Consider the following 25,715-nt stretch of genomic DNA (forward strand, 5'->3'; position numbering starts at 1 on the left):
CTGGGATTCTTATAATCTAGCCACTACTTAGCTTCTTATAATCTAGCCACAGCTCAGATTCCTAAAATCTAGCCACTGCTGGGATTCTTACAAGGTAGCCACTGCTTACCCATGTTCAGACTCTGCCCAATATGAGTCTGCCCAATATGACAATGTTCTAATAAACCTTGTCTTTGGCTGAAAGAAGGCTTGGGTCAAATTCTTTCGGGCAGGACCTGCGTATTGTGATTTTGGGGTCCCAGCACCCCTGAACCCCTAAACTGCATCAGATAGAAAGTAACTTTGGAGGGGAAATCTGGAGGACTAAGAAAACTTGGTGCATTTGATGGGGTGGGATCTGGACCCCAGAAAGGAAAAACCCTGGACTTTCCCACATGGCCAAATCTCTGGCATTCTCCTGAGGCTATAATCCTATCAACTGGCCTTTCACTGTGGCTACACCCAATCTCCCAATTCTCTGTTACCCTTAACCTAGCCTAGCCATGCATTGTCTTACCTCCCTATGGCCCCTGACCATTTCCCACCCTTAATCCTAGCTAGGCTCCATTCTCCCTTGGCCACCTGGTCCAGGTTTCAGGAGTTCTGTTCACCCCAGCTTACTGGCCACTCCCATCCAGATCCTCCTTAGACCCCTCCTCCAGTCACCCCAAATTACTTGGCCATTCCTAGATCCCTCCCATAGTCTTTCTGTATATAAGGTCTATCTTGTCTCCATTAAGGTACTCAGATTCTTATAATCTAGCCAAATGCTCAGATTCTTAAAATCTTGCCACTGCTCAGATTCTTCAAATCTAGCCAATAGCTCACTAATGTTCAGACTCCTTAGTCAACCCAATATGACAGATGTTCTAATAAACCCTGTCTTTGACTGAAAGAAGTCTTGGGTCGAATTCTTTTGAGCAGGACATGTGTTTTGTGATATTGGGGTCCCAGCACCCCTAAACTTCAACACATTGACTGCCTATGGGACCTCAGTGATGAGGTCTCTTTCAGCTCAATTGAAATAGACAATTGTGTCTAGATAGGCAACAATGACATTCGTGGGCTAAATAAGTATTTAAATAATAATAACTCATGTTTACATAGGACTTATACTATAAAGTGCTTTACTCAGAAAAAGGAAATATATATCCAGTAAAGTAGGTACATAATTAATCAATAAATAGGCATTTATTAAGTGCCTACTATATGCCAGGCACCCTGAGAGAGTATGTTCTAGTAGTAGAAACACTTTAGACTTGGAGTTTTGAAACCTGAATTCAGAACCTCAGTTTCCCAGTCTGTTAAAAATAGGGATGGATATCCTAGAGTTTTTAGTGGGTATGCCTTACAAACTCAGGAAGATTGGAGTTTAAGTGTGGCCCCTGATACAAATAAGGTGGGACCAAGGTAATTAACCTCTCAATTTCCCAGCTAATGTTCAAGTAACAGTTGGTCTTCATCAGTAATTTCCACACCAGGAATTTCTTTTACCAATGAAATCAATGGTTTCACACTCTGCCCCCCTACCCCCATGATCTTAATACAGTAAGCTGTGCTATAACTTGACATATATGTTCATAAAAATCATTGCACTACACAAAATCATACAATAAAAGCCACAAGACTTATGGGTGAAGTGGGGTTGGGGTATAACACTAAAAAACTTTCTCAGTGACAAATTTTAAATAGATAAGAACCTAATAAAAATGGTAGCCCAATTTTATACATGTTAACTAGTTAAGAAATAAATACTGCTGTTCAGCCTGTACCAGGCTGGCAAAGTTTATGACTGGTAAGTGAGGTGGCAGACTGTTGAGGTTGTAGTAGATGAAAGCTGGGGGAGAAGCGGGATTTTGTTGGTATATTCCAGCTCTCCTCCCCCAGAGCTCCCATTGAACTAGAAGATATACAATAAATATGACACTTTACCTTGCAAAAGACCTGAAGTTTACTTATGAAAGTGGACCTTGGAAGGGTTGCAGCTTGTGAGTTATTGTTAATGGTTCAGTTTTCCACATGCTACCTGCTTCTTAAGGATGAAATTAAACACAAACTCGAAATTCTCCTTATGCTCAAATTCTTCCCTAATATGTCAATCACGTTGAAACAAATTCAAAGCAAGTGCATTTTAATAGGTAGAACTGATTGTACTTGTGATACCTTCTTTACAAGGTGCCTTAAAGTAGTATATAAAAGTGAAGTATTCTTGGAGAGGAATTTTCTCTGTCATTGCATCCTCTCTGCAATTTACATTCTTAAAAAATTGCCTAGAAAAACAAGTGGTTAAATGAATTACCAAGAGTCACACAGGAAGGATTTGTTGGAAGTAAAACTTACTTCAAGTCATCCTGGTTCTGAGGACAGATTTCTACCCTCTATCTCCTATCATCTTTATCCTACAGACAGGGAAGCTACAACTCAGAGATAAAGTGACTTGTCCAAGGTCACAGAGCTTATAATAGCAGAGCCAGGACTCAAAGCAATGTTGTCTAATGTTTCCAATAATCTTTCTATTATGTCTGAGTGCTTCTCTACTTGGAGATAGAGAATGTAAGAGACCTTAAGTTATTTGTTTGCCAATCTTATTTATCAGGAGCTAATTCTACATTATTTACCTTAATGGAGACGTAGGCAAAAGTAGAAATAAGAGTGCTGTGGCTATAGGCCTCTGTACTCCTGAGGTCCATAGGGTAGTTAGGTGGTACAGTGGATAGAAGGCCAGGCCTGGAGTCAGGAAGAGCTGAGTTCAAATCTGACCTCAGACACTCACAAGCTGTGTGATTCTGGGTAAGTCACTTCCTGTTTGCAGCAGTTTCTTCATTTGTAAAATGAGCTGGAGACGGAGATGGCAAATCACTACAGCATCTTTGCCAAGAAAACCCCAAATGGGGTCATGAAAAGTCAGACATGACTGAAATTGATGAGGTCTAGAGGTTTAGGGGTGCTGGAACCCCCAAATCACAACACACAGGTCCTGCCCGAAAGAATTCAAACCAAAAACAAGGTTTATTAAAGATCTGCCATATTAGCCAGACTCTTAAGGAAGTTGAGCATCTGTGAGCTATTGGCTAGATTGTAAAAATCTGAGCATCTTAATGGAGACAAGATGGACCTTATATACAGAAAGACTGTGGGAGGGATCTAGGAGTGGCCAAGTAGTCTGGGGGGCGGGCGGGGGGGGGGGGGGGGGGGAAAAAACCCGGGGGCGGGGACCACATGGCTAAGGAAGAATGGAGCCTAGATGGGTTTGAGGGTGGGAAGTGGCCATAGGGAGGTAAGACAATAGAGGGCTAGGCTAGGTTAAGGGTAACAGAGAATTGGGAGATTGGGTGTAGCCACAATGAAAGGCCAGTTGATGGGATTATAGCCTGGGGGTGTGGAACAGAGATTTGGCCATGTGGGAAAGTCCAGGGTTTTTCCTTTCTGGGGTCCAGATCCCAACCCCATCAAAATGACTAAACTACAGCAGCAACTGCTGGGGTCCATATAGCATAGCCAAATGCTAGACAAGACAGAGAATGATATCTCCTGTGATGTCTCCAGGCCATTTTTTAGAAAGAAGTTTAGAGAATTGTGCTTTGCATAGCAAGATTTCCCTGTGATATCCCAACAATTTTCAGTCCTTTGAGATACTTTCAATGTTCATTTCTATCTACAATGGAATCTTTTAACTCAAAGACCCCAACTGAAAAGCAGAATAGTCATAATAATAACTAATATTTATATATCACTTTCTATGTGTTAAGCGCTTTATAATTATTATTTTACCTGTTCCTCACAATAACCTGGGAAGTGAACACTATCCTCATTTTACAGATAAAGAAACAAGCAAGCAGAGGTTAAGTGATTTTCCCAGGGTCACACAGCTAGTAAATGTCTGAGGTTGGATTTTGAACTCAAATCTTCCTGACTCTCAGCCCAGAGCTATTCCTGAAACCACTTTACAGCCTCAGATTATATAGTGAAGTCCAGTATTTGGGGAGAGGAGTGGAATCTTAGGAGTCCAGCAGTCTCCTGAGTCTTAAATATCTTCTTGTATAGACTTGTAACCCAACAGTTAATGGCACAGAGGCAAAACTGGTAGAGGAAACAAGGGAAGAAACAATAGAAAACCCTCCTCCCACAATTCTACTTATGACTAGAGAAGGAAAGTTTACTCATTTAACCATACCAGGGATTCTTAACCAGAGGTCCATGAATTTTTTTAAAAAAAATTAAGACTGCATTCAATATAATTGGTTTTCTTTGTAATCCTATGTATTCTATTTTATGGATTTGAAAAGTTTTTCTGATAAAGGGTCCAGACTCCGGAGGCTTCACCAGACTGCCACAAAAAAGGTTGAGAAGCCCTGAACAGTTTCTTATGCTGGCTCAAATCTCAAACCTCTGGTCCCCTTATCCCATCAAGACTCTTTGCCTTGCCAAACCCCAGCCCTGAATTACTACCACCATCCTCCTTACTCCCACACAAACCCAACCTTGCTCACTAGATCTACTACTACTACTAATTTATGTTATCTAATCTTAACTGGGCACTCCCTGAAGTAGGCAGTCCTTTTATGTTTCCCAATTTAATTCTTAATCATACTCTAAAGTGTCTAGGGGTGGGGAACCCGTGGCCTTAAGGCCACATATGGCCTTGTAGTTCCTTGGATGCTGCTTTTTGACTGAGTCACTGAGTTTTACAGAACAAATCCTTTTATTAAGGGAATGTGTTCTGTGAAGTTTGGATTCAGTCTGGTTCTCATTTGAGGACCACATGTGGCCTTGAAGTCCCAGGTTCCCTACCCATGCATCTACACAGTAGCTGCTTCAAACTTTTTCTTCTCTCCTTAAGCTTTCCATGCCAGCCCCTCCCTCATACTTTACTGAGTAAATAGAGGTTCGTGTGCATTAAGTTCCTGCTTATTCTACATTTCAAGTCCTCTTGACATCATTCCCCTTTCTGTTGAGGTCTAAGGGTGCTGGAAGCCCTGAAATTCAAGGGTAAAAGACTTGGCGCTGCCTCAAAAGAATTAGATTCATGCCTTCTTTCAGTCAGAGAGACAAGGCCAATAGAAGCAGGTGGGATTTTAAGAATCTGATCAATTTAATGGAGGAAGGATGGACACTTTTATATAGAAAAACTGTGGGAAGATCAGGATGTGATCTAGGAGTGGCCAATAGGCTAGGGTAACTTAGAGGTAACTGAGAAGGGTCTAGTTGGGATTAAGGGTGGGAAATAGCCTGGGGTGGTCCAGAGGTAATACACAAAGAAGAAATGACTGGGTCAGAGATGACAGAGAATGAAGGTTGGCCTGGGTCTGAGTCACAATGAAAGGACAGTTGAAAGGATTATTCTGGGATGAGCCTATGGGACTGGGCGTGTGGGAAAGTTCAGAGGCTGGGTTGAAAGTTCAAAGGGAAGTGGGACCCAGAGGCCATACCCCCTCACTTCCTCTCTCCTTTTGCTCCAGTCTCTGATGAAGAAGTGGCCCCTCTTCTACTTGACTAATAACTCAATTATTCTTCTTCCCCCCTCAATTTTCAATCTCTTCCTACCAGTTGACTCTTTGCTGTCTAGAAACATTCCTAATATCCCAGAAACTTAGAAAGCCTTCACTTAAAAACCTGGCTAAAATCATTGCCTTTACTTCTTCTCTTTTTATTTACTTATCCTCTTTGCCATCTCCATTCCAACCTCATCACTCAACTGAAATGTTACTCTCTCCAAGGCTATCAATAATCTCTTAATGGCCAAATCCAGAGGCCTTTCTCTATTCTTATCTGTAGCTTTTGTTCTTCAAGATAGCTACATGCTAGATACTTCCCCTTCCTTTGTGTCACTGCTCTCATCTGCTTTTCTTACTAACTGTTTGGCTGCTCTTTCTCAGGCTGATTCCTTGGATTATCATCCACATCCCAACCCATGTGTGTAGGTATATCCTGGGTCTTCTCTTATCTCTCTGATATCTATCTTCAGGGCCATCTCTAGTCATCATGATGTATATCTTACCACTGGACCCAGATGACTCTGGAGGAGAAAGTGAGGTTGGTGACCTCGCACAGCTCTCCCTCACTTAAATCAAATTCACTTGCAAGTCATGACATCACCTTCCTGATGTCATGGTCCTCTTTGAGAAGGAAGGACAAACAGCACCAGCTTCCATGGATTCATTCTGCAGGTGATTCTACAAAGCCAATTCTCATGTTTCCTTGAACATGAAACACACATTAAAAATTTCAAATTAGGTGTCCTATAGACATCAAACTCAACATCAGAATTCATCATCTTTTCCATTAAATCCTTTCCCCTTCCTCTTTCTGATTTCTGTAGAAGGTATCTTTTCAGTCATTTAGGTTGCCTGCACTTCCACATCCTACCTCTAGCCTTTGATAGCTCGACCATCCTCTATGCTTTGATTGCACCCTTTCCTCACTTCTTCTTCCTGGAATCTCTAGCTTCCTTCAAAGCTGAGCTCAAATGCAGAGTCTCCTGGTTGGGATCTTTCTTTATCTCAGCTGCTGGTCCCTTCCCTCTAAGAAATTTCTTTGTACTTAGATTGATATACTTTGTATCTGCTTATCTGTAATCAAATTGCTCCCCAATAATAATAATAATAACTAATATCTATATAGAACTTTGAGTTTGCAAAATGTGTCATGAATATTATCTCCTTTTATCTTTACAATAACCCTGGGAAGTAGGTATTACATCCCCTTTTTACAGATGAGGAAATGAAGCAGGGAGAGGTTAAGTGAGACTGGATTTGAATTCAGGCCTTGAGTCCAGGTCCAACACTGTGTTTACTGCACCATCTTGTTGCATCATATAATGTAAGTTTTAGGGAAAGGACTTTTTTTAAACTTACATCCATCTTGTACATTATTATACCTTGAACATAGTAAATACTTCACAAGTGCTTGTTGAAACAATGAATATACTAGAAAATTAGCCTGCAAAACAGTACACTAGAGTCAAAGAGGACAAATGAAGACAGTTTGCATGGCCTTCAACAACTTTATAGTGACATATTGAAAAGAAGAGTGGACCGAGATAGGAGAAATTACAGTCTCTGAATTGGAAGGAAACTCACCTAATTCAACCTATCTCAGAGCAAGATTCTCTCTACAGCATCCCCAACAAAAAGTCATCTTTAACTCACCTTGAAGAACTCTAGTAATGGGGAACCTGCTTCTTTACTCCTCTGAGACTGGTTTCTCATATATAAATGAAGATAATCACCAGCATTGTTGTGAGGAAAGTGCTTTGTAAACCTTAAAATGCAATATTAACGTGAACTATTATTATTTACTCGGTGGACATCTTGGCATCCTAACCAATGCTAGAAGGTGGGGACAAGATGAACTCAGAAGATAGAGGCCATGTACAAAATCAGCTAATCACCCCTATCATCAAACATTTGTTCAGGCCACACTCCTTCAGTCAGACAGTCAGTCAATAAGCATTTATTAAACACTTTCTTTGTGCCATAAACAATGTTAAGTGCCAGGGATATAAAGAAAGGTAAAAACACTGTCCCTACCTTCAAAGAGTTCATATTCTAATGGAGGAGAAAACATAAAAACTAGGCGCATAGAAAATATATGGACAATAAAAGGAGGATAATCTCAGAAGGAAGGTACTAGTGTCAGTGGGATTGGGTAAAATCTGCTGCAAAAGATAAGATTTGGGTTAAGTCTTGAAGGACATCAGGGAAGGTAAGAAGCAAAGGTGAGGAGGAAAACATTCCAGGCATGGGGAACAGCCACTGAAGAGGCACAGAGATGGGAGATGGAGTGTTATGTGCAAAGAACTGCAAGAAGGTTAGAGTGTCTGCATCATAGAGTTCGTGGAGGGGACCTGAGAGTAAGAAGACTGGAAAGGTAGGAAGGCGCCAGGTTGTGAAGCATTTTAAATGCTAAAGAAATGATTTCGCATTTGTTATTGGTTTCAATAAAGATCCACTTGAGCTTATTGAATAGTGGGGTGACATGGTCAGACTCATACTTTAGGAAAAACTTGGGCAATTGAGAGGAGGAAAAACTGGAGTGAGGAGAGACTTGAGGCAGGAAGACCAATCAGAAAGCTATTATAATAGTCATGGAGAGAGGTGATAAGGGTCTATACTAGAGTGATGATGGCTGCGTTATTAGAGAGAAGGGCATGTATGTGAGAGATGTTGTGAAGATAGAAATAGCAAAATTCAGCAACAGGTTAGATATGTAGGATGAGTGAGTACAAAGAGTCGAGGATGACCCCAAAGTTGTGAGCCTGGGTAACTGGAAAAATGACGGCTCCCTTGACAATAATATAGAAGGAGAAAGGGTTGTAGGTGGGGGAGGATAATTAATTCTAGGAACCAAAATTGTAGGGAGAATAAATAGCTTAGAAGAAAAAATTATAAACTTTATCCAGGTACTAGGCTCTTTGAAAACTGGAATAAATCAAATAGAAATCATCATCTCCATGGCAATCAATGTTATTATTATTAAATATTATGAAATTATTAAATATGAAATTATTAAATATGTATCATTAAATTGTATATATTACAACCTGTATTATTAAATTATATATTAGTGTATATTATATATGTATGACTATATTATATAATTATATAATAATATATAAATATAATCTATTAATATATTATTGAATCATATATTAGTAAATTATGGATGTTATTAAATATTAAAACAATTGAAAAAATAGAGGAAAATGTAAGATATCTGATACTAAAAACAACTGACTTGATAATTTAAGAAAAATTTTAGAATCATTGGACTCCTTGAAAACCATGATTAAAAAAAATGTCAATACTATATTTGAAAAAAATCATAAATTAAAATTGCTTAGACCAAACAGAATCAGGAGGCAATCCACTGATCATCTCCTAAAAGGAACCTTAGGAAGAAAAGTACCAGAAATGTCACAGCAAAAATCCAGAGCTAAAAAAAAAATCACGCAAACATACAGAAAGAAGGAATTCAAGTATCAACAAACTACAGTCAGAATCACATAAGACCTGGTATCTTGGAATATAACTATATAGGCTTATAACCAACTTATTATGCAAATATTAGTACAAATTGACCTTTAATAAGATAAAAGTCTTTCAGGTTTTCTGATGAAAAGACCAGAGCTGAGTAGGAACTTTGAAACACGCATACACAAGAGTTAAGAGGAATGTATGAAGGTAAATATATTGGAACAATTGGAAAGAACTATATAATGCTAACATTCTGATTGGGGAGAAGGAACAAGTGTCTCTCAAAATATTAATGTCTTTAAAAAGTATTGAGAGAGTTAAGTAAGAAAAACAGAGGACTTTGGGGAGAAATTGTCTCTTTTCTAAAGGTTTCGAGAGGGCAAAGGGGGAGAGTGAAATGAATATATTGATATAAAAAAAGAGGAAGAAGGAGGGTGGAACTTGCTATTTCTCATAATTAGAGCATGAAAATATAAAAACAGAGAAAGGTGAGAGGCCGCTGACATGAGCCTCATTCTTAGCTGAAATAATTAAAGAAGGGGTGAATATAGCCAAGCAGTTTGGTGTAGAAATACATAATACTTCATAGGGAAACAAGGATGCATGCTTGGGGTTTGAGGTGGGGGGTGTGTAGTTAAGAGAGAGGATAACAAACTTCTTGTACCTGAATGGAGGATTAAAAAGGGAAAAAATGAAAGCAAAGAGTTAGAATCAATTGGGAAATGGTTTTTAAAAATTGTGGCATATGAATGTAATAGAATATTATTATTCTCTTTTTCCCTACACATTTACTACTTCCAAAGTCTTTTTTCTCTTTCCTCCCTGTAGTGTCATCTGTCTACTTGTTTTTCCCTCTCTCTGAAGTACATCTAAAATCTCCTATTAAGTCCCTTTCACAGGTATGCATTAAGTTCCAAATTCATTCCATCAATCAGGAATCACTTCTCCCTCCATACTTAGCATGAAGCACTGGGCTGCCTCTCCCCACCCCACTTGGCTACAAGTAGGGGTAGATAGAAGAGTAGATAGAAGGTAATCTCAGAGAGAGAAGGCACTAGTATCAGGAGGACTGAGAAAGGCATCTTGAAGAAAATAGGATCTGAGCTGAATCTTGAGGAAAGCCAGGAAAGTGAAGACACAAAGATGAGGAGAGAGAGCACTTTCAAACTGGGAACACCACTGAAGGACAGCTAGTGCAAAAGAATGGAGATAGGAAATGGATTTTTTTTGTGTGAGAACAGCAAATAAGCTTTAATGATTACATTCAAAGAGTTGATGTAGAGGAGTAAAGTGTAAGAAAACTAGAAAGGTTGGAAGGCGCCAGGTTATAAAGAGTTTTAAAAGTTAAACAGAGGTCTTTGTATTTGAACCTGAAGGTAATAAGGAGCTACTGAAATTAATTGGATAAGGAGAGGGGGGTGACATGGTCAGACCTATGTTTTAGAAAAATCACTTTGACAGCTGAGCGGAGGACAGATTAGAGTGGCGATAGATGAGGCAAGGAGACCTCTAGTAAGGCTATTAAAATATCCAGGCATGAGGTGGTGAGAGAAGGGAACAAATGAAAGAGATGTTATGAAGACAGAAATCTTAAGATCTGGCAATGAATTAGATATGTGGGGTGAGTCAGAAGGAAGAGTTGAGGACACCAAGGTTGTAAGCTTGAATATTGGGACTTTTAAGAGTAATAGAAAGTTGTGTGTGTGTGTGTGTGTGTGTGTGTGTGTGTGTGTGAGAGAGAGAGAGAGAGAGAGAGAGAGAGAGAGAGAGACAGATTTGGGGAACTATAATGAATTCTATTTAAGATATATTGAGTTTGAGGTGTCATCTCTGGTTTGAGATGTCCAAAAGGCAATTAGTAAGTTATGTCTAGAGGCTCAGCAAAACAGACTAGAACTGTTATATAGCTATGATAGTCATTTGCATAGAGATGATAATTGAACCTATGCAAGCTGATAAAATCACTAAGTGAAACAGTACAGACTGAAGAAGATCTTAACCAGGAGATTTGAACATTTTCTTTCCTTTTTTTTTTTTTTTGGCTAGGCAATGGGGTTAGGTGACTTGCCCAGGGTCACACAGCCAGCAAGGATCAAGTGTCTGAGGCCAGATTTGAACTCAGGTTTTCCTGACTCCAGGATCGGTGCTCTCTCCACTGAGCCACCTAGCTGCCCCGATTTGAATATTTTCTAAAAGATATTTTGTATACTGCATTTCATTAAAATTGTTTTCTTTTTAATTTTGTGTAATTTATTTTATTCATTTAAAAACATTCTGAGAAGGGGTCCATAGGCTTCACTATACTACAAGAAGGGGTTCATGATACCAAGAAAGGTTAAATGAAAGAAATATATATAGTATAGAGAAAAAAGAAAAGATGGCCCAGAACAGACCCTTTGGGGATATCCATATTTATTGGGCATGATGTGGATGAAGACTGGCAAAGGAGACTGAGTCAAGGTTTGATTCAACTGGCATATAACATTTGTCTCTCCCTTGGGTTACCTTATTCATTGGTAGCAGTTTTGAACCTTAATTTGTCTGCAAAATGAGGGGATTAGTGTAGATAACTTCTAGTAAACCTTCCAGTTCTAAATCTTATGACTCTTTCAAGAATTAGAAAACTAGGCATGCAGGGCATCATTGTGTTGAGAACCTCATATCACTGGTCTGTTACATTATAAAGATCAGCCATCTAATACTGTATTTAGAGTGACCAAGCATCTAGATGGTACAGTAGATAGAGCATGAGGCCTGGAAGAAGACCTGAGTTCAAATCCAACCTCAGATACTTACTACCTGCGTGACATTGGACAAGTCATTTAACCTCTGTTTTGCCGTAGTTTCCTTAACTGTAAAATGGGGGTAATAATAGCACCTAGTCCAGGGTTGTTTTGAAGATCACACAAGATATTGTTTGTAAAGTATACAGTGCCTGGTGTACAATATGTGCTTTAATATATACTTTCTTTCCTTCCTTCCTTCCTTCCTTCCTTCCTTCCTTCCTTCCTTCCTTCCTTCCTTCCTTCCTTCCTTCCTTTCTTGACTACCAAACAAGAGGACTGCCATACTGATTTTCATGTTGGTTTTCATTGTTAGAGGCAGCATGGTTTAACGTAATGACTGCTAAACTGGGAATCAGGAGAGACCAGATGACTAAGCCAAAGAGGAGGAGCCTAAGCCTAGAAGAAATGGATTTTGAAGGAAGACAGTGCAGAGCCAAGGTGAAATGTAAAATGCCTCATTATCAGACCTGCAAAACAAAGTGCTTTATACTTATGTTCTGATAAGGTTTATATATCAGCCTCCTGAGAGATTGTAAGTAATTGCAGGTTAAGTTTTAAAATGCTGCTTTAAGAGTGTTTCTTAATAAAACTTGAAAACACTTAAATGAATTGATGGAAATTGAAGTGAGCAAAACTAGGAGAACATTATAATGCTAATCAGCTGAGAAAGACTTAGCTATTCTGATCAATACAATGATCCACAACAATTCCAAAGGAGTTTTATATATATTAAAAAAAAAAATGTTATCCTCAACCTCCAGAGAGAGACTCTAAGTATACATCGAAGCATATTTTTTTTTACTTTTCTTGTTTTTTGTGTTTCTGAAAAGTGGCTAATCTGGAAATGTTTTGCATGATTTCATATGTATAATGGATATCATTTTTTGCCTTCTCAATGGGTAAGGGATAGTGGGAGGAAAAGAATTTGGAACTGAAAATAAAAATTAAAAGATTTTTTTCTTTTTAAAAAAATTAATTTTTAGTTTTCAACATTCATTTCCATAAGATTTTGAGTTCTAAATTTTCTCCCCTTCCCTTCCCTCTCCCCTCCCCAAGATGGTGTGCAATCTGATATAGGCTGTACACATACATTTATACTGAAATATTTTCACATTACTCATGTTGTAAAGAAGAATTAGAACCAATGGGAGGAACCACGAGAAAGAAGAAACAAACAAAAAAGAATGAGTATGCATCGATCTGCATTCAGACTCCATAGTTCTTTCTCTAGATGTGGAAAGCATTTTCCATCATGAGCCTTTCAGAGTTGTCTTAGATCCCTGCATTGCTGAGAAGAGCTAAGTCTATCAAAGCTGGTCATCATACAATGTTGCTGTTACTGTGTACAATGTTCTTATGGTTCTGCACACTTCACTCAGCATCAGTTCATGTAAGTCTTTCCAAGTTTTTCTGAAGTCCACCTGCTTATCATTTCTTACAGAACAATAGTATTCCATTACATTCATATCCCACTACTTGTTCAGCCATTTCCCAACTGATGGGCATTTCCTCAATTTCCAATTCTTGTCCACCACAAAAAGAGCTGGTATAAATATTTTTGTACATGTGGGTCCCTTTCTGTTTTTATGATCTCTTTGGGATACAGTCCTAGAAGTGGTATTGCTGGGTCAAAGGGTAGGCACAGTTTTATAGCTCTTTGGGCATAGTTCCAAATTGCTCTCCAGAATGGTTGGATCCATAACTCCACCAACAATGCATTAGTGTTTCAATTTTCCCACATCTCCTCCAACATTTATCATTTTCCTGTTTTGTCATGTTAGCCAATCTGATGGGTGTGAGGTGGTACTTCAGAGTTGTTTTAATTTGCATTTCTCTAATCAATAATGATTTAGAGCATTTTTTCATATGATTATAGATAACTTTAATTTCTTCATCTGAAAACTTCCTGTTCATATCAAAAGATCTTTTTCTTAACGAGATAGTATTTGTAGAGCACTTAGCATAGTGCCTTGCACATTGTAGGCACTTAATAAATGCTTATTCCCTTCCCCCTTTTTTATCAATATGTGCTTGTTAGAGGATGTTTTAGCATGCAGGTGTGCACTCTTGAACAGGAAAGAAAGGCCTGTGTTCTAACTAAAGCTTACAAAGACTGCCTTTCTAACATTCTATACATGAGCCAAAATGGAAGCTTTAAATCATTGGTGTCAAGGGTACCAGATGGAGAGTTAAATGAGCTGAAGGGGATGAGAAAAGAGCCTAGACCCCCTTCATTAGAGGCTGATCTGTTCTAGGCCTGAACCCAGGACTGAGAATGCATATGGGTCCGAAAACAAGGGGTGTCTTAGGGAGACTGAGTGTTTTGAGTGACAGTACTCAACAGTAGTTCCTTAATGTTAGGTAATATGTAAATAATAGTATTAGCATTATGTCCTTTCTTTATGATTCCTTTAAAGTCTTTCCCAGTCCAGGATTTTTATTCCCATTACCCCCCTGCTCTTGACTATGCCAGGCTGGGCTAGCTCAAAATGGAGAAATGATTCTGGCTGGCTATGCCCAGCCTCATAGATCAACCTAGGCACATACCAAACTTCCTGAGAAGGATAGTTGCTGAAACCTGAGTTGTGTTACTCTGGGTGTTGGCAACAGCCCACTCCCCACAGGGTGGAAGGAAAACCACTAATCAGATAGCACTTGTTCCCCAAGCAAACTTCCCACACTCTCTAGCTACCTTGGAAGGGTATCAAGAGGTTGGGTACACAAACTTTTAAGCTCTGTGGGATGAAAGGTCAACCTGTGCTAAATACCAGGTACAATCACAATTATCTCCAACATACAGAATGAATGAAATAAGGGCCAAGTAGATTAAAGGATGGAGCTGTGTGAGTCAGAGAGTCCTGGAGGGATCTGAACTCTCTCACTTTTTTTTCTTTTTATAAGCATCATTTTGGCAATATTGGAGGACTGATATATACGAACTCCAAAGCCCTCTCAATTCTAAGTTTCTATAATTTTATGATAATTCAGTATATGTATGAAAATACTGGAATTATTACTCTTACTAGGATCATTAGTATCTCTGAATTCTGTCAGGCTGGCAACAAGAGTTTATTAAGTACTTACTTTGATCCAGACACTTTGTTAAATGCTGGGTATAGAAATATAAGCAAAAGGAAAGAGAATCCTTGCCCTCAGGGAGGTTACATGTTAATGAAGAAAGACAACACAGAAAAGAGAGCTAAGAAGCTGAGGTAGAGAGAGAGAATGTACCTAAGTGAGGGAATGGTAGCAAAGTCCAGAGTGAGAAGTAGGAGGGAGAGGATAAAGGATGGCCAACCTGGGCCTCTCCTCACACAGATGTCCCTTGGAGGGACTCACCAATGAGGGGGCCAGTATGATGGGAGTAATGTGAGAATTCTAGGGTGAGAAGACTTCAGGTGTTGGGGAATTTCCAGTTTGAAAGGGGGGCTGAGGCATAGTGATAAAGTCTGGGGAAGGAAAGCAGAGCAAGGGATGGGAAATGTCACTGAATTTTGGGGGGCTTTCTTTTTTTTTTGGAGGCAATGGTGTCAAATGACTTGCCCAGGATCATACAGCTAATAGGTGTCTGAGGTCAGATTTGAAATCAGGTCCTCCCTATTCTAGGGCTGGTGCTTTATCCACTGTATCACCTAGCTGCCTTGTGGAAAGGACTTTTAAGACTTTTTCATTTCACAAGATAAACCGAGGCTTAGAAAAGTTATGTGATTTGCCTAAGGTCACACAGTTAATGTGTCAGTTCTGAGTTTGAAAAATTATACTCACTTTCACTGATACAATAGAACTTTTAAGAAGAGAACTTTCTTTGAGTTATAAAAATGACTAGGCATGAGAAATTGGTTCTCCCAATTCTCCCAGATAAAAGCAAGTTTTTCCTTAGCTGAGCTCAGAACACTTGGGATATTCTCATGTAGGTTATTGATCTATGTATGTATCTCTCTCTGCTAGATTGTAATCTTCTTGAGGGCACATTTTACTTATCCTTTTATGCTTGATCTAAGTCAATACATAAAATAATTTTTTACTTACTCTTTTATTTTTTTAAATTTAAATTTTTTTTTTTTTTTTTTTTGGTGAGACAGTTGGGGTTAAGTGACTTGCCCAGGGTCACACAGCTAGTAAGTGTCAAGTGTCTGAGGTGGGATTTGAAGTCAGGTCCTGTTGACTCCAAAGCCAGAGCTCTATCCATTGTGCCACCTAGTTGCCCCTACTTATCCTTTTATGTTCCCTAGCACATAGAACAAAGCTAAGTATTTAGGTGCTTAATAAATGTTCATTGAATGAATGAATAAATGCTTAGTTCATTGAAAGAATGAAAACACTGAGTTTTTAGACTTGGGGGCTTGTTCTTCCTCAGTACCTTTCACACTGTATTCTGTGTCTTTGCAGATCCAGGGTTGGTTCTAGGCTACATTTTTAAGAAGGCAACATGTATTTTCCAAACAAGCACAAATCTCAGAGCTGGAAACATCCTCAAATACCAGGTAGCCCAACTCATACCTGACCAAGATTGCTCTCTCCAACAGCCCCAGCAAGGAATCATCCACCTCCATAGAAAAGCATCAAATGAATGAAAAATCTACTCCCTCCTTCTTGAAGCAGCCCATTCCACTTTTGGACAAACTTTAGTTGTTAGGAAGTTCTTCCTTATGTTGAGCTAAAAATCTGTGTGTTGTAATTTCTGTCAGTTGTTCCCATTTTCTGCCCTCCAGGGCCTGGCATAACAAATGTATCATCTTCCACATGCCATTTCACTAACTTTCTATTTTCCCTTTCAGCCCTTTTCCCCTTAGTACTCCATTTTCCCCATTCCCTACTTATTCATGCTCTTCCAGGAAAATCTGGGGAAGATGGGAGGAAAATATGGGGAAGGCAGCTAAAAAGGTTTTCTCTCTAGCTCTTTTACTACCTTGAAGTAAATCCTGATAAATCTCTAAAACAAAACATAGGTATGGCTCTTGTCTGGTGTCTGGGTAATAGGATCATCTCCCACAAAGGTACTCAATGAACAAAATGGCTGTCAGATATAGGACAGCTGTTAATTTCCTCAACCACAAAAAATGCATGTCAGTAAGGACACAATGGTACACAAAACAAATAAAAGAAACATAAAATACTCAAATAGATTTTTATAGTCTTTATATCATTTGTGGGACAGTTATTTCTCATTTACCTCAGACCTACAGTTATTGAACAACTCAAAATAGTTATCATGGAAGGTTGGCAAGGTTCCAATCTCTTAGCCAACCAGGGTATGACTTTCTTTGGTCCTTTAGTTTCAGGGTGATATTGTCAATGGTCTTATTCTTCTCCAAGATGTGTGCTATTAGGGAGACTTTCCTATGGAATGGAATTGGCTATTGGTATATAAAAATATTTCTCTCTCTCTCTCTCTCTCTCTCCTTCATTGCTATGCTGATCATTCCAATAGAATGTAAATCCCTTGAGGGCAGGGACTGTCTCACTTGTGTATATGTAGCTCTAACACCTAAGATGGTGCCTGGCAGATAGAAGATATGTGAACATATTTATTTATCCATTCATTTAGTTATTTAATTTATTTGTTTGCTTATTGATTGATTGACCAGCTATCCCTCCTAGAATTATTTCTTATTTACCTCAGACCTATGGTTATTAAGCAACTCAAAGTAGTTATCATGGAAGTTTGGCAAGGTTCCAATCTCTTAGCCAACCAGGGTATGACTTTCTTTGGTCCTTTAGTTTCAGGTTGATACTGTCAATGGTTTTATTCTTCTCCAAGATGTGTGCTATTAGGGAGACTTTCCTATGGCTGGTTGATGCCCAGATCTTGAATTCATGTACTTTTGACCCATTAGATAAACTGCAGGACTGGAAACATCTATTTCTCAGGAACACTAGTTGCCAACCTGTACTCAGGAAAGGAAATAGAAAGGCAGAAGCAGGCTGGCGGGGACTGGAGGTCTAGTCTCAGGCTTACCTAAGCAAATTCATTCATCAAGCTACCATGTGTTTTTGCTATAAAGGGCTATTACCACTGATGGTAATAGTGGAGGGAGGGGGGAAAGGCAAGGGGGATGGAAATCTCTTAACCACCCCCTTCTTGGGAAGTCTAAAGGAGAGACAGTGCTGGAAAATAGTTCCAAAGTTTGTTTCAAAGAAATCTAGGAATGTTTGTATGAAATCATGAATAGTAAAATGGGAAGGACAAGGAGAAAAAAATAATATATACGTATATATAAAAAAATATATATATATACACAAATATTTATGTATATATACAAATAAATATGTACAAATATATACAAATACAAATATATGTATATATACTATATATATACAAATATGTATTATATATGTATATATATATAAACATTATAAAGAAAAACAACTTTAAAAGACTCAAGAACTCTGATCAATTCAATAACCAACTACAATTCCAGAGGACCAATAATGAAATAGTTATCCATCTCTTGACACAGGGATGATGAACTCAAGGTACAGAATGAGACATATTTTTGGACATGGCAAATAAGTGGATTTTTTTTTTTTGCTTGACTTTGATTGTTTATTGCAAGGACTGTGTTTTTCTTTGTTCATTGGTGGGGGAGGGGGTGGGTGGGATTTAGTTAGGAAGATGAGAACCAGGGATAGTGTTGCCAAAAAAAAAAAGGAAAGAAAAAGAAAAGAGGTCTTCAAGTTATTTTTTTTAAAAATATACAGAAGAAAACAGAAGGATATTCAAAAGTAAACACAGCCAAGCTGGATAGCTTTGAAACTGACAAACTGAATTTATATCATTTTTTAAAAGAGCAAATAATAGGAATTGACTATTGATATATAAAAATGTTTCTCTCTCTCTCTCTCTCTCACTCTCTCTTTCTCTCATTACTATGCTGATTATTCCAATAGAATGTAAATCCCTTGTGGGCAGGGACTGTCTCACTTGTGTATATGTAGCTCACTTGTGTATAAGATGGTGCCTGGCACATAGAAGATATGTAAACACATTTATTTATCCATTCATTTAGTTATTTAATTTATTTGTTTGCTTACTGATTGATTGACTAGCTATCCCTCCCAGAATTATTTCCCTGTAAATTTCATAAGCAGGCCATCTATAACTTTACCCAAGTCACTGACAGAAATATTTAACATCACAAATTTGTGGGGCATTCCATAAAAGAATTCTATCCGATTTAATATCGTACTATTGATGGCTATTCTTTGGGTCTGCCCATTTAGCCAGTTCTGAATTCAACTAGTTATACTATCATCTAACCTACATCTTTCCATTATTTTCACAAAATTGCAGAGGCTAATCAGATGCTCTTGCTAAAATGTAGGTAAGCTACATCTATACTATTCTCCCAATATATGAATCTAGTAACCTTGTTAAAAAAAAAAAAGGAAATGAGTTTAGAGTTTATTATTCCTCTTCCTCTTTTCCATGTTCCTCAGAGCTTAGATGAGGCAGGAGACTTTCCTTCTGCCATATGATACATGGGGAGCTGAGAAACACATCAAACTTTCCTCAGGTCATTCAGGGAGTTGGAGGCCCAAGCAAAGAATGAACTTGGCATCTTGACTTCCTGGGCTAGAACAGGGCTTTTTTTCACTAGGCTTTGCTGGGTCTGTGCCAAGACTGGATAGCATATCTTTACTTGTTGTCGAGGAGAGCAGACCATGCCAGGTACTGGAGATGTATAGGCATCTGGGCACCAAACCACCGCAGGAAGTGGTAGACAAGGAATTTGTAGCTAGCAACATCAAGCTCCTGTTTGTACATCCAAATCCACACACACAGAGACCTGGGGGCCTCCCTTTTGTCATCTTGTTGTCCTGCCAGACTTTCTTCAATATTACCTTCCTCTTGGGGCACAAATACCACCTGGATAAACCTCCCGCCCCCACTGAGCACAAGCATGGCCTTCAGTGGGCTTGCTGTATGGGTAAGTACCTGGGGAGTTGAGCCACATAATTCGAATTCTATTTTGGGGCTTCTTCAAGTGATCAGGCAAGAGAATTATTGTGCAGGCTGGTGGTTACATCCAAAATTTCCAGTTATCTTCACTGGATCCAAACTGTCTCTTCCAGCTCTGATCCTGCCAAAGTGGAATGCCTACTAAATGACAATAACTGTTTCCACGGAGCAGTACTTAGTTTGGCATCTTTACTTCCTGGGCACTGTGCCCTCAATATATCTTGTAAACTAGGATATTGATATTTCTAGTTAGGAAACTCTTGTATATATGTATCTATATCTATATCTATATCTACCTATCTATCTATCTATCTATCTATATAGATAGATAGATATTTAGCATGTCAAGTGGGAAAATAACTCGGGTTTGGGAGGAAGAGAACTTTGGTTTACTCATGAGAAGACAAGGTTTCTGTTCAGTGTGAAACTCCTTTCGGGGGTAATGGGGTACCATCTCTACAGATGGAGGAACTTCTCTGGCTACATCTGATTGAAGATGTCTCCATTTACATGCCTATATGGGAATCAACCACAGTCAAGGCTAGGATTGAGTGTGTTCCTGCAAGGTATCTGTGTGTGATATTGGAGAAGTCATCTAACTAGCATCCCTGGGAAGTGTCATGTCCATTCAATCTGTCAACCAGCATTTATTAAGTGCTTACTACGTGCTAAGAACTGTGCTAGGCACTAGAAATACAAATGCAAGCAGCAAGAAATTCAGGGGAGATAGAGCCAAGATGGTGGAGAAAAGGCAGGAGTTGCCTGAGCTCTCTCTGATTTCCTTCAAAACAACTTTAAATCAAGCTTTAGAATGAATTCTGGAGTGACAGAACTCACATAAGAACAGGGTGAAACAATTTTCCAGTCCAAGATAACTTAGAACGACTGCAGGAAATGTCTGTCCCACTTGAGTAAAAGGGGAGCACAGCCCAGCACAGGTCCAGGCAAGCCAGTGGGAGTCCTCAGGCCCCAGCACAGATCAGCAGCTAAGGCCCTGTGGTCTGGGCTTGGCAGGCCAGGAGTACAGCAGGCTAACTGTGAGGTATCCAGCCCTGAAACAGCAAGCCAGTAGCCAGGCAGGCCTGGAGCAGGCACGAGTAGGCTGGGTGACCCCAGAACAGCAGGTGAGGTGCCAGCCCTGAAGCCCCTGGCACAACAGGTAAGCTGCCATCGCCCAACAAGCCAGTGACCAGGCTCTTGCCCCCAGTGCCAGAAGCATGAAACAGGGGCCCCTGCCCCTACCCTAGGAGCAGAGTTCAACTTTAAAAGTCACAAAATAGTCTGGAAAAAATAAGCAAAAACTAACAAACAAAAAAAAAGCCCTGACCATAGAAAGCTACTATGGTAACAGGGAAGATCAAAACACAAACTCAAAAGAGGACAACAATGTCAAAACACCTATATGCAAAGCCTCAAAGAGAAATATGAATTAGTCTCAGGCCCCAAAAGTCCTCCTGGAAGAGCTCAAAATTTTTTTTAAAAAATCAAATAAAAGAGGTAGAAGAAAAATTGGGAAAATAAATGAAAGTTATGTAAGAGTTATGAAAAAAGAGCAGCTTGGTAAAGGAAGCACAAGAAATGGGAAAAGACGTACAAAAATCCACTGAAGAAAACAACTTTAAGTAGAATTGTTTCTTTTTCCACAACATGATTAATGTGGAAATATGTTTTACGTGATTGCACATGCATAACCTATATCAGATTGTTTGCCATCTTGGGGACAGAAGAAGGGAGGGAGAAAAATTTGGAACTCAAAATCTCATAGAAAATGATTGTTGAAAATTGTCTGTACATGTAATTGGACAAAATAAAATCCTATTTACATAAAAAAGAGGAAGGTACATGTGAAACTCAGCATAAGATTATATTTTTAAAACTCAGAATTAAAGTAACAAGTGATTTAAAAAAATAAAAAACAATTGGAATTGAGGAAGTGGAAGCTAATGACTCTATGAGACATAAAGAATCAATCAAACAAAATCAAAAGAAGAAAAAAATAGAATAAAATGTAAAATATATCATTGGAAAAACAACTGACCTGGAATACAGATGCAGGAGAGATAATTTAAGGATTATTGAACTATCTGAAAGCCATGATAAAAAAAAAAAGAGTTGGCAAAGCACCTTTACAGAAATTATCAAGGAGAACTGCCCTCATATCCTAGGACCAGAGGGTAAAATAGTAATTGAAAGAACCCACTGATCACCTCCTGAAAGAGATCCCAAAATTTAAACTCCTAGGATTATTATAGCCACATCCCAGAAATCACAGGTCAAGGAGAAAATATTGCAAGCAGCCAGAAAGAAACAATTCAAATATTGAGGAGTCACAGTCAGGATTACACAGGATTTATCAGCTTCTACATTAAAGGATCAGAGAGCTTGGAATATGATATTCCAGAAGGCAAAGGAGCTTGGATTACAACCAAGAATCAATTACCCAGCAAAACTGAGCATAATCTTTCAGGGGAAAAAAATGGATATTCGATGAAATAGGGGACTTTCAAACTTTCTTGATGAAAAGAACAGAGCTGAACAGAAAATTCAATTTTCAAATACAAGACTCAAGAGAGGCATAAAAAGATAAACAGGAAAGAAAAAAAGTTATCCAATAAGGTTAAACTGTTTACATCCCTACATGGGAAGATAATATTTGTAATTCTTTTTTAAAAAATTTTTTTATTTTAGACAAATACTAAAACTTAAATACATAATAAGAAAAGAAAAAGAAATATTATAAGTTTATATATAGAATAAGAAAAAAGAAGAAAAAATGTCATGTGCACAGCAGAACATAAGGAGAGGATTCAAAATAAATAGCAATAACTTTTCATTTCATGAAAGCCTATATATTAAATACTGTGCATTATGTTGAAAGCTGTTCATCTTTTCTTTACTTCCCTTTAGGTTTTCTTTTGTTCTGTACTTTATACTGTATACTTTTTACTTTGTTCTTTTTTTCTCCCTCCCTTCCCCCTGCCCACTAAGGCAAGGCTGCAATTGAGCATTGGATATATTTATATATATATAGGTATTGATATATACATACACTTATACATATATACACATACATACATATATATGTATGTGTATATATATATATATATGTATAGACAAATACTTTCCTTAAGAGACTCTAGTCCTAATCTTTGTGTTAATATTTGTGCCTATTTTTTCCTATCTCTCCTAACTCCTCTACTTTACTTCTACCTTACTTTACTTCTATCTTACCCTCCTATTATTTAACCTACTCCCCCTCCAGCAATCTCTTCCTTATGTTCCTATTCCCCTAAATCTAAACTCTCTTCTATATTCCCCTTTTAACCTATTCCTACATCCTCCCCTCTAAAGATCTCTCCTTTTTCCTCTCCCCTCTCCCTATCCCCTTAAAGTTTTATTTTTTTCTAAATTCAGATGATTTTTATACTTTTCTAAATGTATATGTATTTCCACCTCTTAAACTCATTCCTAATGAGAGTAGGTTTCCAGAACTAACAGCCCCCCTCCCCCATCTAATTCTTCTGTATAGGTTCTTCCTCTTGCACCTCATTTGTAAAAGATAATTACTCTTTTAGCTGTACTTGAGTAGTTTAACTTTTGAAGTCCTATCATACTCAGGTTTATCCCAATTTTCCTTATAAGTTACCTAATTACTAGTAACAATCTTAGAATAATTTTTACATTTTTCATACTTAAAAGGTAAACACTCTATACTTATTTAGTCACTTGTAATTGGTCATCGGTATGTACCTTATGTTTCTCTTAGCCCTTGTTTGTTAAATCTTCTATTGAGTTCAGTTTTTTTTTATATAACAAAACACCTGAAAGTCTGGCAATTGATCAAATGTCCATTTTTCTTTTCATTCACAATTATGCTTAACCCCCGTGCAGCCAGGGGGCCCTCGGCTGTTCTCTGTTCCTCTGGTCAATGGGGTGGGCAATGGGGTCTCAGAAGATGGAGCTGAGGAGGGAATCCAGACCAGCAAGAAGTAAAGATAGACGTGTGAAATATAGAGTTGGGTTATTTTATTTGCCCCCTCCCTGAGAAATATTGAGCAGGAAAGAACGATGGTGAAAATGGAGGCTTCCAGTACATCCAGAGATTTGGAGGAGCTACAGAAGAAGCTCCAGATCTAGTCTCCAGATCACTTGTTTTTCTTATGAAATGTTTCATATTCTCTTCTATTTTTTCATTCTTTATATTTTATTTTATTATTTCTTGATCTCTGATAACTTTGCTGGCTTCCCCTTGCCCAATTCTGATTTTCAAGGAATCATTTTCTTCCTTAAGATTCTGAATCTCCTCTTCTAGTTGGTTGACTTTCTTTCCATAATCTTTTTTTTGTATTGTTCTTATTTTTCTTTTTAGTTTTTCCTCAATCTCTCTCATTTGATATTTAAAGTCTTTTTTAAGCTCTTCAGTGAATTCTTTTTGGGCCGGTGACTGTTTGACATTACTTTTTTTTTTTCAGGAAGGTTCATTATTTAATTTCCTCATTTGATTCATAAGCCTTGAGTGCTTTTTATATTTGTTTTTTCTGAGACTACTATAGAACAACTCATTAAGTTTTTTAAAAGACTTTTTTATGTTATTAAGTTGATTGATAATATAATCACAAAGTTCTCCAAAGATAATTTTATAATAGATTTGGAATCTTAACATTGTTTTTAGTTTTACATTTATAGACCTCTGCAATGTTTCAAAATACAAACCAATACCATATGGATTGTGGCACCATTTTGATGAGGAAAAAAAAACAGGTATTTTGAGTATGTCTACATCATGAAGATATCTGTTTTTGACTCACTAAATGTTCAAGAACATGAAGGAAATAGTGACTTTAAAAGAATTTTCAAGGTTGAAAGTAGATTAGAATAATGGCTATTAGTGCAGAGTACAAAGATGTGTCTTCTTGGTGGATGTGATAATATGGTATTATATTCGATTATTCAACTACAGTACAATCATCCATTAACCCCTGGAGAGTCAGGGCCCCATGACAGGACTAGGGCTATGTTACATTGAGTAGTACCATTATTTTCAATGACATGACGGCACTAGAACATACTGAATATGTCCTGGAGCCTTTCTGGAGACCCTTTAGTAGAAGATATATTTGGAACATTCAAGGGTCTTAATGGGTTAATTAGGTTATTGACATTACTTTTTGGGGTAGAATAGAGTTTCTTTGCTTCATTGATCAGTTCCATCCAGAATAACTCCAAGGTGATTGTTTTATGAACTCTCCAGTTGGTCAGTCCTAGATAAATATCCCTTTATTGCCTTAACCTTGCTGATGTTTATTATGGTATCTACCATTCCTGTGGATTTTTCCTGCTACTTGTGGTCCTGATGTCTCTGGTTGCCTGTGCTGGGTTATATTAGTGGAAAGAGTCATTATTTCTGTAGGTGGCTTCACGCTGCTCTGTGTGCTGTGTGGCTTGGGTTTCATGTCACCGGCTATGTCTGGGATGGTTAGTGTGTGTTACGAGGTCTTCTCCAGCCTCGTCAACTATTGGTTCTCTTTTGGCTCACTGAAACATCAACAGATCCTTGGAAACAAGTGCCCAAAGACTGTCCAATATCCCGATTCTGCCAGGCGCAACTGAGTGAAATAGTATTTTGTTTTAAAGGCTTTGGGAGACATACTGTGTTTACAATATTGGATTGTGGCTTTTGTCAGGGTGCAGGACTAATAGGATTGGTAGGTGATCACCACTATAAAAATATTATTTAGCATTTTCAGGGTTGATTGATTTACAAAGTCCTTCAGGTTGTTGATAGAATAACAGTTGGGAAGGCCTTGTCATGGAGCCATACCCACAAGAGCACTACCAGCAAGTCTTGGAAATGACACAATACCCTCCCTTGACCCATCCCTCTTCCAAAAAAAAAAAAAAAAGTAAAAAAATCCTCTCCTGGACAGGGAGGTTGCTTGTATTCTGGAAAACCAAACGTAAGCCTTAGGACTTACCTCTAGGGGCCCAACTTGTATAGATGTGGAATTTTAT

At 38.3% G+C, this 25,715-nt stretch overlaps 1 pseudogene; it reads left to right on the forward strand.

The window, feature by feature from the left end:
* The first annotated feature begins 23,771 nt into the window (after positions 1-23,771).
* LOC114038874 lies at positions 23,772-25,313 on the forward strand (annotated as a pseudogene).
* Positions 25,314-25,715: the final 402 nt, after the last annotated feature.

Source organism: Vombatus ursinus, unplaced genomic scaffold, assembly GCF_900497805.2.
Source record: "Vombatus ursinus unplaced genomic scaffold, bare-nosed wombat genome assembly UNPS02011431.1, whole genome shotgun sequence".
Taxonomy (NCBI): Eukaryota; Metazoa; Chordata; class Mammalia; order Diprotodontia; family Vombatidae; genus Vombatus; species Vombatus ursinus.